The sequence below is a fragment of the Spodoptera frugiperda genome, chromosome 14 (assembly GCF_023101765.2).
Source record: "Spodoptera frugiperda isolate SF20-4 chromosome 14, AGI-APGP_CSIRO_Sfru_2.0, whole genome shotgun sequence".
Lineage (NCBI taxonomy): Eukaryota > Metazoa > Arthropoda > Insecta > Lepidoptera > Noctuidae > Spodoptera > Spodoptera frugiperda.
Genome location: NC_064225.1, coordinates 7,749,752 through 7,766,436, shown reverse-complemented (window position 1 = coordinate 7,766,436; position 16,685 = coordinate 7,749,752). Strand labels below are relative to the sequence as shown.

General features: G+C 42.5%; 1 long non-coding RNA gene across 1 annotated transcript; it reads right to left on the bottom strand.

The window, feature by feature from the left end:
• Positions 1–1,128: 1,128 nt before the first annotated feature.
• Positions 1,129–10,218, bottom strand: LOC118279301 (uncharacterized). Its single transcript, XR_007705953.1, has 3 exons — positions 10,049–10,218; positions 8,502–8,603; positions 1,129–2,005 (listed from the first exon to the last, which is right to left on the bottom strand). It is a non-coding gene; the product is annotated as an uncharacterized LOC118279301 (long non-coding RNA).
• Between the last annotated feature and the right edge of the window lie 6,467 nt (positions 10,219–16,685).

The following is a 16,685-nucleotide window of genomic DNA, read 5'->3' as shown; positions in this document are numbered from 1 at the left end:
TTTGTGTATCGTGAAGTCCACGTAATACACGAACGCTATGTCAGAGGGAGGCCTCTCTGAGGAGGAGGCGCAGCAGTTGGCGCAGGACACAATGGCCAGGGAGATTGCGGACAGGTCGGCGGAGCTTCAGGCACTGTTGGAGCTGCAAGAGGTAGGATTTACGCCAAGATCGGCACTCGCGCGCACCCCACCACCCCCACCACGGGTTTAGTACCCCGCTGGGGACTATGGAGTACGCGGTGGGGCGGGTCACAGCGGTAGCAGCGGCGGCAGGAGCAACGGCGGGGAAGCGGGGCTTGTCGTCCCCCGAAGAGGTGCAGGAGGCGGTGCGCCGCAGGATTGCGGCCGTCAAAGTGGGGCGTAAAGAAGTCCCTCCAATGGGAGGGATACAACTGCGGGCGGCGAGATCGCCGTCCCCACCGTGCTCCGAGCAAGGGGCGGAGGAAGAAGCGCCCACGGAAAAGTGGGTGGGGCCGGCGGACCCGGTGACGTCGGCGCCGGTGGAGCATCTAGCCGGGCTTGCGACGGCCAGCACGAAGGGCATCATGGAGGCGGTGCGCGGCAAAACAAACAAACTTAATAAGGATGAAATTGCGGCGATTGGGGCTCACACCGAGCGGAAAGGAGGGCGGCGGACAGCACTGGACGGGGAATACCTGGAGGGGAAGAACGGCTGCGGCAGGTGCCAACAATACGGGCACCCAGAGAAGTACTGTCGGGCGAAGGGCGTCGTGTGCGGGAAGTGCGGCGAGGAGGAGGAGGATAAGTCGGAGGAGTGCCAGTGCCCCCAAACAAGGTGCGCCACTTGCAAAAAGTTCGGCCGGCCAGGAGCAGAGACGCACCGCACCGCATCAAGGGATTGCCCGGCGCGCCAGCACGCGGAGTCGAGGGTCGCTGCGGAGACCAAGTATAGATAGATGGCCAGCCGTACCAACACACTAAGGCTGGGGCAGGTCAACCTACAGAGATCACGGCTGGCCACATCGGAGCTGCCGGCGGTGGCGGAAGAACTGGGCCTGGCACTGGTAATGGTGCAAGAGCCCTACCTCGCGCGCGAAGGAGATCACCTCACGGGCCTGATCACGCCCCAACATCCTGAATCAGGGGCGGGTATTTATTTGCGGGACTCGGGATTTTTCCCTTGAGGTAGGTATTAAACACCAAGTGTATTCTAAATTTGAGGCTTCTATCTGTTAGAAATGCCTTAAACTTTTGATGATTCTTCAGTCAGTCAGTGATAAATTTCGAAACTTTGACAAGTTATAATTCTTACCAATAGTAAATTTTATGAAAATTAAAATATATGTTCGTTTAAAATATATGTTTGTTCAATGCCTGCTTAGTACCTACCTAAAAATTCAGGCTTCTTGTTTTATCCACAACGAAGTTATAGGCGGTCGAAATGGACCTGAATGGCTTCGAGAAAAGAATGGTATGGCCATGCCACCTTTTTTGCTCGATTTTTCACCATATACAAATTATTAAAAAAATCCCTTTCAAGATTACATTTCCACCAGAGTACTATGCTAAATTGCTGTCATATCAATCATACGTCATAGCACTGTTGGAAACAAGTTAAAATAAGATAGGTATTTTATATGGACAGATGCATGCTATGAATGTGTGCTATAGATATGTAATATGAATGGTTTCCCTACTATCGATACATCGCATACTCGAGCTACGCATCTTCCACGTGCAGCTACTTTGCGGCGTCAGATCGGCATCTTCATAGCAAATCTTACTCGCACCGCTACATAGCTTGGTTACAGTGAAAAGGGTCACATAGTTTCACAGCTTAGCTATTACATCCTCGCAGCATGACTACATTACACAGCTTCGGTGGAAAAACACGATTATGATCGTAACGGTTTCATTTACGGGTCCATCGCGCGGCGTAGTAAGGAAAATTGTTCCACTGGGCGCGTAGCTCTGTCGCAGAGATCGCGATGACGTCACCTCGAAATCACTGACCGCCGTGTACTGCTACCGAGCCGCAATGGTCCTGGAATTCAGTTTGGTACATGTTACAATTAAGCAATTACATTAGACGACACTTATGGAAAAATATACACCGTAAAAGATAAAACTACGTTTGAAAAACATGTTCATTATACTACCTGGTTCTATCTACCCACTGCTAGTTAAGAAGTCGGTGCTGCCAGTACTAAACAAAATTATATTAAAACCCTAAAGAGATCTAGACACACGGCAGTGTGTCCGCCAAGTTCGAGCAAAAAAACCGACACACCGGCCGTGGGTTATATTACACGAACCATTTCGGGCCAAGTTCGACCCACCTATAACTCAAAATCTATTTTATCTACGCATATGAAATTTCTAGTATCTGTCGAGATCTACTTACTTATCTAAAATACAAAATTTCATTAATGTACCTATTGTAGTTCTTGAGATATTGACGTCAGAAAATCGCTATTTTTACTATACACTCACTGACTGACTGACTGACTGACTCACTCACTCATCAAAAACCTAGACCACTTCCAATGGTCGTATTGACTTGAAATTTGGCATGGAGGTAGGTCTTTAGGTCAAGATAAAGGAAAAAATCTGAAAATGGCCAAGTGTGAGTTGGATTTAAAAATAATGAAGGTGTAAATTCATACCCCTAAGGAACTAAAACAAAAAAAATATCTATATCTTCCAATGGTCGTACCGACCTAAAATTCGTTACGAAGGTTTGTATTTAGTCAAAGTAAAGTAAAATAAGAAAAAAAGAAAATAAACCTTACAAAAATAAATGAAATCCCACCCAAAACATAAATGTGAAAGGCTGCCAAGTTCGATAATATTGGAATGCTTCGCCTATAAAAGAAGTGAGATCTAAATAAGTACCAAGTTCCATACACAGACCTCAGTTAAAAATGATATAACTTGGCAAGTTTTAATAGAAAATTATATACTTGACTCATTGCGTTTAGTAGGTTTATAACAAAGTGTGTGAAAACTTGCCAACTTGTTATATCATTTTTTTTTTTATAGGCGAAGCATTCCAATATTATCGAACTTGGCAGCCTTTCACATTTATGTTTTGGGTGGGATTTTATCTTCTAAAAGACTAATTGTTTAAAAAAAATCGGCTTACTTACTTTGGTTGATTATTTAAGCAACAAAATATTAATTATTATCAAAATAATAATTATTTCAGTATCACAAGGATATCATACAGATAAGCTTTTGACATTTACAGTATGTCAATAGGTCATACAGTTTCGGAGATAATGTAAAATTACTAAAAATCTAATTGCCGCTAGCACATTTAACACACTTTGTTGTATTCACCCATAGATGGCATTCTGCAAATACTGCAAAGGGTGCCAACTGAAAATCAGTGCTGGGTACTTTCGGTGCCCAGCTCATACTGAGGTGGCAACCCTTTTGGCTTGGGCACGTTGCCACCTTGTTTTTTTTTACCTGTTGTGTGTTTGTATGTTTTTTTTTTTTTATATAATTTAAATAGTGCACTTGTTTGTGTTTTTTAAATGTATTAATTAATTTTACCATTTTTTTTTTCTATTTTGTGTTTTGTTTTGGTGCATCGTGCCCGGTGCCGAATAAATGATTTTTCTTTCTTCTTTCTTTCTTTCTTTACTTCATTTTAGGGTTCCGTAGCCAAATGGCAAAAAACGGAACCCTTATATGTAGATTTGTCATGTCCGTCCGTCCGTATGTCACAGCCGTTTATTTCCGAAACTGTTGGGCCTACATAGTTGAAACTTTGTAGGACGGTGTATTTCGATAACCGCTATTCGAATTTTCAATAAAAATTAATAAATATAAAAATTAAATTCCATACATGGAACTGATTCAAAAAAAAATTTTTCAGCTTACATATCCGTGATGGGTGTCTATCGATAGGTCTTTAAAAAAGACATTAAGGTTCCTAAAACCACTTTTCGTCAAAATCAATCGTTTGAAAGTTAGACGCTTCCAAAGTGGAAAAATGAGTGTGTCCCCCCCCTCTAACTTTTAAAATAAGAGAGTGAGAAAACTGAAAAAAATATATGCTGTAGATTTCAATAGAAACTAACAACGAAAATTAGTTTGAACGAGATATCATTATTAGTTTTTAAGAAATAAAACATTTTCGAAAACCGCAAATATAACTTTGTCGTTCATACAAACACTATGTAAAACCAAGTTATTTTACAACTTTTATATTATGTCATCTACTTGCTGCTACGGAACCCTTCATGGGCGAGTCCGACTCGCACTTGGCCGGTTTTTTTCAGTCTTTTTCTACAGAACGCGAGCTCAACAGCAGTAGCTCATTAGAGGGATCTTCTTAATTATTATGAGCCTCGCCGTATTTGAGTCCAATAGATATTTATAAGATGTCATTGTCAGAGATACTCAAAATGAAGGAAATAAAACTTCCATGCGAGACCGACATCCGCGCGGACGGAGTCGCGGGCGGAAGCTAGTTGTGAATAAAAATTAATCCCATCAAAAACATCCTGTAAAAAACCCAAGTCTCGCAGCTCAGTCTTTCTACCGTCAAAAGTTGTGAGATCCATGTAATACCAAGTCGGTTAATCTATTTAGTGTCTACTTGAAGGACCTTCTGTCTTAAGTTATTACATAAGTTATTATCATGCCAATATTAAAAATATTTAACGTTTTAAACAAATAGATCGACTTGGACATCGCTTGATTTGATTATTAGTATGTATCACACTACACAGCACGACGGGCCAGCGACCAACAGGAACGAGAGTTTCAATCGCGTGAGGCGCGAGAGACTAAAGAATCTAATATAATATTGTAATATTCATTTTGTTTTCATGCGATGTCCAAGTCGATCTATTTGTTTAAAACGTTAAATATTTTTAATATTGGCATGATAATAACTTATGTAATAACTTAAGACAGAAGGTCCTTCAAGTAGACACTAAATAGATTAACCGACTTGGTATTACATGGATCTCACAACTTTTGACGGTAGAAAGACTGAGCTGCGAGACTTGGGTTTTTTACAGGATGTTTTTGATGGGATCTCACTTCTTTTTGTATGTCGAGTACAGGTCGGCGTCTATGTAGGGGTCTCCGTGCTCGTCACACGTATACACTTTGAACTCGTCCCAATGCGCTACCACATACTCCACTATACCAAGTCTAATCTCATACGACGACTCAGTATTCCCATACATAGAGAATGACAAAGAATGAAATAGACACGAACCATCACCAGGTATACGGACAATCCGGTGTGGGCATGGATGGTCATTCACATACAGTATTTCCGAATCCATTGCGACTACTAGTACTGGTAGATATGCAAGATGTAAGAATACAATTAATACTTAAACGTAACTTTGGTCTCGTTATTTCGACCGACACTATTAAGTAATTGAAAATCGCAAACTTATAGGTTAGGTTTCGAGGCACATCCGAACAGCATGAGGGCGCTCGCACGTATGCGTGCGGCTGCCGCTCGCTCGAAGGCATTCACATTTCATTGTTCTGTCATTTTGGCGTATATTTTGCTTGTCAGTCATAGAGTAAAATAGAGGCCAGTCTGTCTGTAAGGAGGCTAGTCGCGCTAACAATTTATATATAACAGATTTAAATTATAATATATTGTTTTATTAGATTTTCGTACTTCAAGACATGTCCAATCATGTGTTTTTCATTACGTCGACCATTTTACAAGTAATAATGTTGTTCAGTTTCATGGGCTAAACACACCCTTACCCACCCTATACCCCCTCCCTTGCCTCATATGGTAGGTACCTATCTACACCTATTAAATTTATAACCACCACCAACCACCAACTGCATAAATAACTTTGTAATCCCATATATTTATATGGGATTACAAAGTTATTGATGCAGTTGGTGTATTTGGAAAACTGGACCGAAATTACAAAATATTTAAGTTTTCCCATGATTAAGACACTAAACTCTATATGTATTCCAAATATGAAGCTTCTAAGTCTGCTAGAAGTGCCTTGGACTTTTGATGATCGGTGAGTCAGTGAGTGACAAAATTTAGAAACTTTAACAAGTTGTCATTCTTAAACTACTGGTTCAAATTGACTGAAATTTTAAATATTCCGTGTTTATACAATGCCGGATTAGTTACTGAAGATTCAGGTTTCTTGCTTTATCCACAACCGAATTATAGGGGGTCGAAAAAGGCCCGAATTGCTTCGAGAAAAGGATGGTACGGCCGTGCCGCTTTTTTTTTGCTCGACTTGGCGGGGGCACTGCCGTGCCCCCAGATAAATTTAAAAATTAATGAGGGCACAACACAAGGAACTGACTAAAAAAGATTTTATTTTTTCATCTAACCTATCTGTGATGGGTGTCTATAGATCTATCTAGAATCTAAAGACATTAAGGTTTCTAAAACAATTTTTATCCCCCCATCTAACTTTTAAAATAGAAAGTGAGAAAATTATAAAAAAAAATATATGCTGTCGATTTCAATAGAAAATTTTAAACAAAAATTGATAACTTTTATATTGGCATCTACTTGCTGCTACAGAACCCTTCATGGGCGAGTCCGACTAGCACTTGGCCGGTATTTTTAAACAGTTTTACCCACAAAAACATTTCATGTTAAATGTTGCCAAGACGAGACCGTATAGCTCGCACTGTCAAAAAGTAATCAGATCCCGTGTAGAGCCAAGTTTCTAACCCTACATGCCCAGACCTAAATCGATAAGCCCTAATTTCACACTCAAGTTACGGGGAAATTCTACAGCCATAGCTCGTACTGCGTAGTTCGTAGCGCGTAGCAGAGTTTTTACGCTATAATCTCGTAGGCGTGCAAACCTTGGACGTAACTGGCGAGTTGGCCGCACGGAAAGAGTTTAGAAGATTGAATAGATTTTTAAGCTCAAGCCCATATGACGAATAGCAAAAAGTCCGTGCGGCCGACTCGCCAGTTACATCCAAGGTTTGCACGCCTACGAGATTATAGCGTAAAAACTCTGCTACGCGCTACGAACTACGCAGTACGAGCTATGGCTGTAGAATTTCCCCGTAACTTGAGTGTGAAATTAGGGCTTATCGATTTAGGTCTGGGCATGTAGGGTTAGAAACTTGGCTCTACACGGGATCTGATTACTTTTTGACAGTGCGAGCTATATGGTCTCGTCTTGGCAACATTTAACATGAAATGTTTTTGTGGGATTTCATTTCTTTTTGTAGGTTGCTTATGATAGAAAGATAAAATGAGCGACAAATACAAGTCTGGACAAGTGTCAATGAAATGAGCGGTATAGGTACCTGTAGATAAGCCTATTAAACCTAGTTCTAAAATACCTACACAAAATTATTTTTAACACTAGATTAACAACTATCAATATCGTAATTTTCTACCTACTATACAATATTCAAACCGTACGTAATCCTAAACTACTTAAGTTAAACCTATTAACAATGAAAATTAAACAATGACTATTAGGCAAATGGTTTTTTTCTCCGCGATAGCAAACTTTTAAATCACCGAAATATTCCGAAAATTTTTCATTCAACGAGACAACCGTCAACGACGTCTGCCCTCGCGCGTCTGCCCGCGTTCGGGTGCCGCGCTCGCTGACGGGCCGATTATTTTTAGCTACTGCGCGGGGACGAGGGGGCAGGCGGCGGGCGTTGGCGCATACTATACTTACGATGCTTATGTTCAAAAGTATAGGTTGATTAATAAACACTTACCGAAGTGAAGTGTAGTAATATTATTCATATCTAAGTACTTATGGGTAGGATAATGTTTTGATTTTATGAAAAGTTTGTGTTCTATGTACTTGTGTATAATTTTCAGATCTCAAGCAGGAAATAGGGAATTAAGTTTCCCTATTTCAGATTTTTACCCCTCCGCGGCCGCATTCAGACCTCTAGCGTCAAAAGTTGCGGAAGTCTCGAACAAACTTTCACCCCTAGTTTAAGGGGTTGGGGGGTAAAAGTTCCAAGTTTTAGGATTTTTTTGTTGTTTGGGTACTAATACTAGCTTACATACCAAATTTCAGTTTTCTAGGACTTCAGGAAGTACCTTAAGAATTTTGTTGATCATCAGTGAGTGAGTGAGTGAGTGAGTGAGTGAGTGACGAAATCGGGGTATTTTAGATATCAATAAAATCTAAAGTATAAGAGCTATGCAATTGAAACTTTAGAGGTTTATTAAGTCTACCACTGACATTATATCCTGAAAATTTTGTTTATCTGGTATAACCCAAACTCAAGTTATGAAGGTTCAAAAATACGACGAAGCGCTTCGAGAAAAGGTAGGTAGTGCCCTTGCGCTTGCGCTTCGCTTGGCTCGTCTTGGCGGGGCACTACCGTGCCCCCAGATAATTTTGCTATAGTGCATTCTAAAATTTGAAAATCCATAACTCCAAAACATAACATACCGGACGGATTGAGAACCAATTTCGTTTGGAAGGTCAATTTATAATTGAAATCAGTTCACACATCGTTGAGTAGTTACTTTTTCCTCTATTTTATCAATCAGCACAAAATATTGAAAATCTTACCAGTTTCATCATGCCTCACTGCACCGTGTCTGCTCCCCATGTATACCGTGCACCGTGTCTGCAGACAGTTCCACACACTGCTCACAATGTGATCACCGACAGCTGAAAGTTATACCAATGTACATTAACAACTTAGTTCAACCTAAACATGTGGGACTCAATGACATAACATGTGAGATACAATATAACCAAAGAAGCAATAACAAATACATAAAAAAAACTACAGTTTTACTCATATTATTATTTTCTCAGAAGAAACAGACTTATCTAATGAATCCTAACTAGTTCACTAGTAGGGAATTTAAGGATATACCAGCAACCTATCATAATAGGGACATCTTACCCATATATAATTGCAAAGTATTTTTTTCTGCAATAAGCCAGTAGACACCTGAAACACCAGACGTGTTACAAGTGTGTTGCCAAATCTTTTTGGGAATTAGGAATTTAAGGGTTGTTGGGGAATCGGGCATTGGGAAGATTGGGAAGGGGATAATTGAGCCTCCGGTAACCTCACTCACACAACGAAACATAAAGTAAGTCATCAGTTTTCTGTGAGGCCGGGGTATTACTCCGGTTAAACCGACCAATTCGTGCGGAAGCATGGCTCTCCCACACTTAAGTTTGACGTGATGGTTCTACTCTACTCTACTCAGATCTGGAACCAGTCTGTAGTCCAGCAGTGGACTGCACCTATACAGTAGATTCTTAGTGACGGTGGATTCTCAAGGACTGTTGATGATGAAGTATGATAATTATTTAGAAGAAATGACAAACCTTTTTGGACTTCAGGAACTATTCAAAGTCGCACTGATGAAGTGATGACTCGGTCGACGCGCCCAGCACTCGCTCAATAGTAGCTTGCAGTAGCCATTTTCAGCCGGCGCAGCGCTGCCTCGAAGTTCAGACGTCTCAGGTCTTGAGCGCCATAGGATACGGCAGCAGCTGTAACATCCACACAGGTTCATACAATAAAACAAATATAAAATAGATACTTATTCTGAAACACTTTTCTCGTACAGAGGTGTTACAAGTGTGTTGCCCGCCCCTTAGGGATTAGGAAATTAAACCCTTAATTAGGAAATTAAGAAAATAATCCCTTGGAGAATTGGGGATTGGGAAGGTGGTCACTGGGCGTCCGGTAACCTCACTCACACAACGAAACACAATGTAAGCATAGTTTAACATCAGTTTCCTGCAAGGCCGGGGTATCACTGCGGTCGAGCCAGTACATTTGTGCCAAAGCATGGGTCTCCCACATTTAAGTTTCATAATGATATAACAATAACACATTTAGATTCTATGATCATATCACAAAACACATTGACTTAATTTATAAATAGAGATAAAAGTGTGAGTGTGGTCAGAACTTAGTCTATTTATTTAGAAACAGAAGCCAGTTGTGTTGGTTCTACTCTACTCTACTCAGAGCTGGACCCAGTCTCTAGTCCAGCTTTGTACTGCACTGGTACAGTGGATTCTTAGTGACAGTGGATTCTTAAGGGTTGGTAATGATGAAGTACGATTGTTTAGAACAAATTACGAACCTTTTTGGACTTCTGGAACTATTCAAAGTCGCACTGATGACTCGGTCGACGCGCCAGTGTGTCGCCGCCACGCAGCACTCGCTCAATAGTAGCTTGCAGTAGCCATTTTCAGCCGGCGCCGCGCTGCCTCGAAGTTCAGACGTCTCAGGTCTTGAGCGCCATAGGATATGGCAGCAACAGCAGCAGCTGTAACATTTATACAGGTTCAGACGACAAAACATAAATATAAATTAGATACATAGATACTTTATTCGCTCCCATTGCTAGGAGTGGTCACAAGATGTTACACAGGTATTTATCGTCGTCCACCTAAAGGTTAGGGAAACGCTTTTCTTACTACTGCCTAATTAGAAATTGAAATGTCGCATTATAAGGTTAAATCCGCCCCTAAAACGATCCACTGATTATGGGTTAAATAATTATTTCAGATGCACAGTACCTACTGTAATGCTGTTTCAATTTAAAACTGATGAATTTATTTTCACTAAGTATAATTTTAACACTAGGTACATTAAAGTATTATACTATTATACTTAAATGAATACTCACTTTATGATTAGATATCTACCCAACCTCATAAATATGCTATTATTATCGTTGATTTAAAATAGAAACTTTTTTTCAATTTTCTAAAGTTTAGTTTTCTTCCTGCAATTAAATCAGTAACGACCGGAACCGGATACGGTGGGTGGAAACCAAATAGCTTAGCATTGTCAAAACCGGAAATGTGCACACGACACTACCTTGCATCTTTAGTCTTTGATTGCAAGAGACTGGAAGTTTAATATTCGATAATTTCCTTAATAATTATTCAATAAAATGTTTGAATATTCCGAAACGAATCTTGTTTCTTTTTCTTTCTCTCAAGCTCGGTACGGTATTTTTAACAACTAGTTTCACAATACATAGAATAGACATTTTTATTGCGTAAGTACTTATTTCATAAAAAATATGAAAATTAAGTTATCTTACAAACGATTCATAAAAGTGTGATTGTTTTTAGTACATTTTGAGCACTGCAAAGTTTCAATAATTTTAGATTGAGTAAATTTAAATATTCATGTTGAATAAGATGAACTATCCTGTGTAGCCCGCAAAATTTAAATTTCATATTTTCATAAGCGTTTTGCAATTTAAATAGTGAAAAGTTATTACTATTAAGTATAACTGTGACACACTTTTACACACAACACTTTTCACTTACGAACTAGTAGACGAAGTCGCCCGGATAACTAGTAAAGATGCTGATTTCGAATGTTGTAAGAATTTTAGTGAGCTTAGTTTTAACTCCATCTGTAGTCCTTATGTCTTTGATTCGTAATTACTAAAGTACATAATTATATGTTATGCTACATCGTCGCTGGTGCTAAATAAATGTTTTTTCTTTCTTTCATATTTTTCGTAGCCGAAAATGCAATTTTACTTTATTATTATAATTACACAGGCATATTATGAATCCACAGAAATCTAATAAGGAAATAACATTAATCCTTATATTCCAAAATGTTATTCATGGATAACCGTAATAGGTACCTATTGCGGTTTTTTTTATAGAACACGCCAGTAAACGTGCAGACGTATTACCTGATGGTAAGCAATCGACGCCGCCCATGGACACTTGAAACACCGGAGGCGTTACAAGTGCGTTGCCAACCTTTTGGGGGTTAGGAATTTAAGGGTTTGAATCCTGCACGGAACAATTCTTTATACTGACGAACATAAGACATGCATGTGGCGAGTTAGTGGTCACGTTGTAACCTTTGACCACTAACTCGCCTGCCGGTGAGTGGTTTTGTAGCAAATGCCTGTCTACATTCTACAAGCAACCTATTCACTCGGGACTTGCAATACTAAAAAAACAATTTAAAGTAAAATAATGTAAACAATGAAATGCTACTGTCTACGACTGCCTACAACCTTACGGCAACAGCAATATCGCGATGGTACGAATATTCTTTCAGCTTACAGTATCAAAGTATTAAGCAACGTGGTTACAATTTCAAAGTTTTGTCAGATAAGAATAACGTTAAATAAGAATAGGAGTAGATCTGTAGAAATAGCGCACTTCATAATATTAGTCTTAAGTAACAAAGACAATTGAACCTCAACCTATACCTATATAGGTACAAGCCTAACACGTGGCACTCCTGTGAATATAAGTTTACGGATAAAATCTTTAAATAAACAATTCATTATTTGCCGATTTTGATAATAAGTAGTTAATATATACGGCAACATCGGTTAATATCTACATTGAAGCAAAGATATCCTAGTAAAAAGTAAAAAAGTTTGGCATAAAAATACTATGGATGCTATCCTATGCATGGATATTAACTAATTTTAATATAATTTTAACTCATCTAGTTAAACGCCCGCGTTTAATCTTCAATGAAATCACGCTACGTGGGTTCAATTGTAGTTTTACTCAATACATACTACACACGAGGTCATTAATAACAACGAAAAATACTATCGATACTATCCAATTCATGAATATTTTGATACTACAATTAGTATTTTACACCATCTAGTCTGAAACACGCCCATATTTAATAGTCAATGAAATCTCGCCACGCGGTTTGAACAATGTCGCCTTGGTGAAGATGTTGTCGCGTCGATATTTCATTTAAATATTATGCTTGTTAATTAGTGTAATAAAACATAATATTGCCAAATTACCTGTATTGTATAGTTGTAGTCCATGATGCCAGCAGCCTCCAGCCTGGGTAATTTTGCAAAGATTTATTCTAGCACACCTGCTCACGAAGATTTCAGAATAGTAAAAGGAAGCCATAATCCACATCACTTCTTAAAAATCATTTATATAATGGATGTACAAAAGTTTATTATATTATAATTACACAGTGACAATCACAATTAGGTAACACACAGACAGCAGTAATATAGTTCAAACAATAATCTAGGTACAAGGTAGGGCGCCGCGCGACGCAGTCGCGCGCGCATGTGCTTTCACTACGGGCGTGTAGGGCCGACTGGCGACGTGAGGAGCGGTGGGAACGCCGCGGCTTGCGTTAGCGCGCGAAGCGCGTAACCGACGCGTCGGATGATATTCTCGTTATAACACAGCACGTAAACGACGCGACGGATGATATTCTCGCTACACACTCCCCTCTAGTTCGGACATAGCGCCCTCGCGTTCGGACTAGCATCGAATTTACGGGGTCGACCACGCTTGCGCTTCTCACGAACCGGAGACACGATGTCGCCGACGAATGGCGTTAAGTGTGACACATGGTACCGTCCAATGTGTTCAGCTCGCGTAAGTCCCTCGATAACATAAGTGGTGGGACTTACCACTTCCCGAATACGATACGGGCCGTCTCTCCTAGGGATGAACTTCGCGGTTTGTCCACGGCCTGCGTCGTTCATACTCTGCGTCTTTAGGAGGACAAGGTCACCTACCTTATAATCCGGAGGCGTACGTCTACCTTCATCAGCATACTTCTTCCTGATGGACTGGGCCTGCTCATGGACATCCCTGGCATCTAGAAGCGCTGTCGACAACCTACGAAGGTAAGGCGTAATACTCGGTACGAAATTATCGTTATCCACGATGGCTTTCATATCAGCCACGACGTCAGATGGTGCGCGCAGCTCCCTTCCGAAGGTAAGAAAAGCCGGTGAAAACCCCGTACTCGCTGTAACGGCTGAATTCATCGCAAACCTTATAGCTGCGAGATGGCGATCCCAAGAGGCGTGGTCCTTCCCCACCAGAATTGCCAACTGGGGTTTGAGGTCCCGGTTCTTGCGTTCAACGGGGTTGCTTTCCGGGTGGTGCAACGGCGTCAAAGACTGTTTGATACCCATCACGTGACATGCCTGTTGCATCACCTCAGCTACGAACTGAACTCCGTTGTCGCTGACCATCCTACGCGGGACTCCAAACCTCAAGAAGACTTCGCCGATTAAAATCTCAGCGCACTCTACGCTGGTGGCGGTCTCCAACGCAAACAACTCAACCCAGTGAGTACACACGTCCTCTATAATAAGAATCCAACGGTTACCTTTAGCCGTCTTCGGCAAAGGGCCAAACAAATCTACTGACACGACCTCGAACCGGCGAGTCGCAGCAGGCGTCTGCAGTAGTCCTGCAGGCTTCTTGTTGTCTGCTTTATAACGCTGACAAGCAGCACAACGTCTAACATAGTCAGCAACGAAGGTTCTCATACCTACCCAAAAGTAGCGAGCTCTGATGCGCTGCAGGGTTCTCTCAACACCGAAATGACCTGCGGTGGGAGCGTCATGGAAGTCAGCAAGGATGCCCTCCCTTTCATGACTCGGTACCACGAGACAGGCGGAGTCAACGTCGTCATCCTCGGGTGCACACCGATACAATACTCCATCAGACATCAGATAACCTCGTTCTGACCAGCCCCTCCCCCTAGACGGATCGGAGTCCTCCAGATCCTCTACGATCGTCTTCAGCTCGGGGTCTTTGAGCTGGTTATCACGTACGTCGGCAGGTGCCCTGTGCGGTATATCTACAGTTACTAAGCATACCTCGCATCCACCTGGGTCCTTTTCACAGCAGGCGGGGCGGCTTAGCGCGTCTGCAATCACTTTCACCTTACCGGGGGTGTACTGGATCTGTAAGTTATAAGCCTGAAGGGTCAATGCCCACCTTGCCAAACGGCCACTGGGGGACTTCAAACTCATCAACCAACGCAAGGGTTGATGATCGGACTTAACGATGACCTCTGACCCTTCGATGTAGCCCCTGAATTTAGTCACCGCCCAGACTACAGCTAGCGCTTCCCTTTCCGTGGTGGTGTAGTTGCGCTCAGCCGGTAACAGCAACCGACTGGCGTACTCCACAGGCCTCTCATCAGGGCCCTCCCCCTGCATCAGAACTGCTCCGAGACAGTAACCACTACTGTCGGTATTAAGAGAGAAGGGCTTACCTTCGTCGGCTTGACGGAGTATGGGTGCGGTGACCAGGAGTCTCTTGATGTGCTCGAACGCAGCCTGCTGCTCCTCATGCCACCTCCACGAGCTATTCTTCTTGAGAAGGTCAGTTAAAGGCTTCGCGACAGCGGCGTAATTCGGCACAAATCGCCGGAACCAGCTTGACGTAGCTAAGAAACCTTTAAGCTGCCTCTCGTTCTTCGGGGCAGGCATGTCAGCTATGGCTGAGGTCTTCTCCGGGTCTACCTGCAAACCACCGGGTACAATAATGTGCCCCAGGAACCGCACCGAATCACAGGCAAAACAACTTTTCTTGCGGTTAACACGCAGATTAAATTTATCCAGCCTATCGAAGACTGCCTCCAGATCCTCGAGGTGTTCTTCAAATGTGGGCGACAGAACAATCAGGTCATCTAGGTAGCCTAGGATACTTACCGATCTACCACCACCTCGGGGGTCTGAGGACGTCACAGCGCCGTCACTGGTCTCGAGTGTCCGCGCTGGTACAACCAGGTTCGACCGGAACCGGTCGATCAGTCTCTGGAACGTGGCACCGGAGTTGCGCAATCCCATGGGCATTCTCTTAAACCTGTAGGTACCAGAGGGCGTAACAAACGCGGTCTTGTCACGGTCCTCTTCCGCGACACTTACCTGGAAATAGCCAGAATGAAGGTCGAGCGTTGACATGTAGGCGGTGGTCTTCGCGGCATGAAGCACGTCTTCTATGCGCGGCAGTGGGTACCGGTCAGGCTCCGTCACAGCATTGAGCTTGCGGTAATCCACACATAACCGGACTCCACCGTCTTTCTTCTTCACCAACACTACGTTCGCGGCCCACGGCGACTCACACTCCTCTATAACGTCTGCTCGCAGCAGCTTCTCGAGCTCACCGTCCAGCAGCTGCTTCTTACCTGCCGACATCCGGTAGGGTGGTGAGGCGGTAGGCTCCTGCCTCTCGCCTACTCGAATGTGGTGAGTAGCGTAAGATGTAGCTGGTCCCTCGGTGGCGAAGCGCGCAGCCTTAGATATTATAAGCTGGTTGAGCTGCGTCCTCTGAGCAGGTGACAGCTTAGATCCCTCGTTTTCTCTCAGTGCCAGGCCGGTGGTGTTAACCTGCATCAGCTCTGCGTCACTGGTGGACATAAGACTGTAAGAGCGCACAAAGGGTACCTTCACCTTTGTGGAATCTGAAAAGTACCAACAACCACGTTGAAGGTCAAGCAAAATACCAGATTTCGTAATAAAATCTTGTCCGAGAAGCGTCCTATTCTCCGCCCCTGGTATAACAATAAATGTTGTAGGTACAATACGTCCCCGTACTACAACATTCGTATCGCACAACAACACGTCACGTGTATGTTGGGTCCCGTCGGCCAACCCTATCGTGCGGCGGGCCGATGTAAAACTAGTCCCGTTCTTTAACAAAATAGCATACAAACCGGGGCTAGCTAAGCTTTCGGTAGCGCCGGTATCAAGCACAGCGACACCTAATAACGAAGCCACTTCAATATTTATCGTCGGCTGCGACGTGGAGGAATCGTGTGTATAAGCACTTTGGAAACTTACCTTCCCGTCGGCGGCCGCGGCTGGTGCGTCTTCCTTGCACTTGCCTTTACAAGTGTGACATTTCGACCGAATAACGCCTTCACGACCGCAACCATAACAAGCTAACTCATTACCTTTCGACTTACACTCGTCCATCGTGTGTCCG